Source organism: Marmota marmota, unplaced genomic scaffold, assembly GCF_001458135.2.
Source record: "Marmota marmota marmota unplaced genomic scaffold, marMar, whole genome shotgun sequence".
Classification (NCBI taxonomy): Eukaryota; Metazoa; Chordata; class Mammalia; order Rodentia; family Sciuridae; genus Marmota; species Marmota marmota.
Window position 1 is genome coordinate 43988494 of NW_025999932.1, and position 2731 is coordinate 43991224.

The 2731-nt window shown below is 42.3% G+C and overlaps 1 pseudogene; it reads left to right on the plus strand.

Annotated features, from left to right (window-relative positions):
* The first annotated feature begins 1491 nt into the window (after positions 1-1491).
* Positions 1492-2295, plus strand: LOC107140816 (annotated as a pseudogene).
* The last annotated feature ends 436 nt before the right edge of the window (positions 2296-2731 follow it).

Sequence of the window (2731 nt, forward strand, 5' to 3'; positions counted from 1 at the left end):
TGCCTGAGGAATAGCATGTGAGCCGAGTCCTGACGAGTGAACAGGAGTTTGCCAGAAGGACAGGAGAGGACAGACAGAGGGACTCTGCACAAAGACGCAGAGGCAGAGAATAGTAGGACATTTCAGTGTGGCTGAGTGTGATGCCAAGAAAAAAGCAGTGAGCTGAATGGGAGTTAGATGGTGGCAGACACAGGGAGCTGTGTGGATAGGGTTGACTTCATCCATTGGCAAAAGATTTTATGAAAGAAAAGATTAGGATCTCATTTGCGTTTTCAGAAAACCTTTGGCCATTCCTTGGAAGAAGGATTTGTTAGAGGGAGATTGGAGACCAGATGATCCAACTATGAGAAGCCCAGGGGAGAGGCGATAAGAACCAGGCTAGGGCATCACCCTGGGAACAGAGAAGAAGTGATATTCAAGAAGAGGATTGACACTATTTGGTGTGGGGTGGAGCTGAGAGGGAAGGGACCCGTCCAAGAAGACTCTACAGGTTTCAGCTTGAGTCAATCGATGGTTGGTACCCACTCATCAGAATAAGAAGAGAAAAATGCTGGGGTTTGAAGGAGCCTCTGTTTTGTACAAGATGAGTTCCAAACACTTAGGCGGTTCCCAGAAACATAGAGGAGTGCAGTGCACAGACAGACCCTCAAGTCTAGCATGCAGGAAAATAAAGAACAACAAGTTTTCAATGCACATCATCTGATGCTGTGGTGTGGGGACACAGATATCTGAGGTTACGAGTTTCCTTCAAACTCCAGCAAAACTCCCTTTTCATTTATCTGTAGGGAAGGTTCAGGACACACCGCCTCTGCACATTAGAAGTCTTTGTGCTAACAACCTTCCATTCAAAATTTAAAAAACGAAATCTTCTTCTACAAATGAATGGATAAAGAAAATGTGGTATGTACACACAATGGAGCATTACTCAGACATAAAAACAATGACTTTATGACATTTGCTGGTTAATGGTTGGATCTGGAGACTTTCATGCTAAGTGAAATAAGCTAACCCCAAAAAGCCAAAGGTCAAATATTCTCTCTCTCTCTCTCTCTCTCTCTCTCTCTCTCTCTCTCTTGTTTTTTATTAAAAAGAAAAAGAACAGAAGAAAGATCAGTGGAGTAGACAAAGGAGAATGAAGGAAAGGGAGAAGAATGGGAGAAGGAAAGGTAGTGGAATGAACCTGACCAAACTTTCCTATGTACATAAATGAATATAACACAGTGGCTCTCACCATCGTATATCTCCACAAGAAATTGATTTTAAAAAAAAACCACAACTATAGGTAAATGGCAGAAAGATTAGTAGAGTAGAGGGAAGGGAGGAGGGGGTTAGGGGCAAAAAGGGAAGGGGGGTACTGGGGACTGAATTAGAACAAGATATATTCCATGCTCTCATAATTAAGTCAAAATAGATTCTACCGTCATGTATAACTAAAAAGAACCAATAAAAAGTAATTTTTAAAAACTTAACCTCCGGATCCATTGCTCCAAGATGAAGCTGAATATCTCCTTCCCGGCCACTGGCTGCTAGAAACCCATTGAAGTGGACAGTGAATGCAAACTTCATACTTTTTATGAGAAGCTTGGGACCACAGCGTGACTGCTTTACTGACTGTCCTGAAGGCTGACTCCTTCACTCATGCCTACAACGCAAGTTGGTGCTGACGCTTTGGGTGAAGAATGGAAGGGTTATGTGGTCAAAATCAGTGACTGGTATGACAATCAAGGTTGCCCCATGAAGCAGGGTACCTTGACTCATGGCTGTTCACCTGCTTCTGAGTAAGGGGCATTCCTGTTATAGACTAAGGAGAACCAAAGAGGAAAAATGGAAATCTGTTATTCAAGGTTGCATTGAGGATGCCAATCTGAGTGTTCTCAACTTGGTTATTGTAAAAAAGAGAAGGATATTCCTGGACTTTAAGATACTATTGTATCTCATCGACTAGGACCCAAAAGAGCTAGTAGAATCTTTCAACTTTTCAGTCTCTTTAAGGAATATGCTGATTGCCAATAAGCTGTCAAAAAACCCTTAAACAAGGAAGGTAAAAAACCCAGGATCAAAGCACAAAGATTCAGTGTCACATTACTTCTGTGTCCTGCAACACATGCCCTGGCATATTGCGCTAAAGAAACAAGGAAGGATAAGAAGAATAAGGAAGAGGCGGCAGAATATGCCAAACTTTTGGCCAAGAGAATAAAAGAAGCCAAAGAAAAACACCACAAACTGATTGCGAAGAGACAAAGACTGTCCTCTCTGAGAGCTTCTACTTCTAAGTCTGAGTCCAGTCAAAAGTAAGTATTTTTAAGAGTAACAAATAAATAAGACCAGATCTGTAAAAATCAATTAACTTTCCCCACCTCAGGACCTTTGCTCTGGCTGTTCCTTCTGCCAGGAACACTCTTCCTCTAAACAGCTCCCAAAGTCACCCCCCTGCCTGAAACACTCCAACTATTCCCCTGCCTCCTGCAGGGCTATGTTCACACATCACTGTCTCAGTGAGATGTTCCTTTATCATCCAATTCAAATTACAAGCTCCTCCCACCTCAACTTCCCCATTTCCCTTCTGTGCTTTATTTTTCTCCAAAGCACTCACCACCTAACATTGTGTGTGTTTTAACTACTCATCTTATTTATTGTTTCTCCCTGTCATGGGGTCAGGGATTCTTGCCCTTTTTGGTAACTGCTATATTGCTAAGGAGTGTCTGCCTCATAGTAAGTGCCCAATAACTGT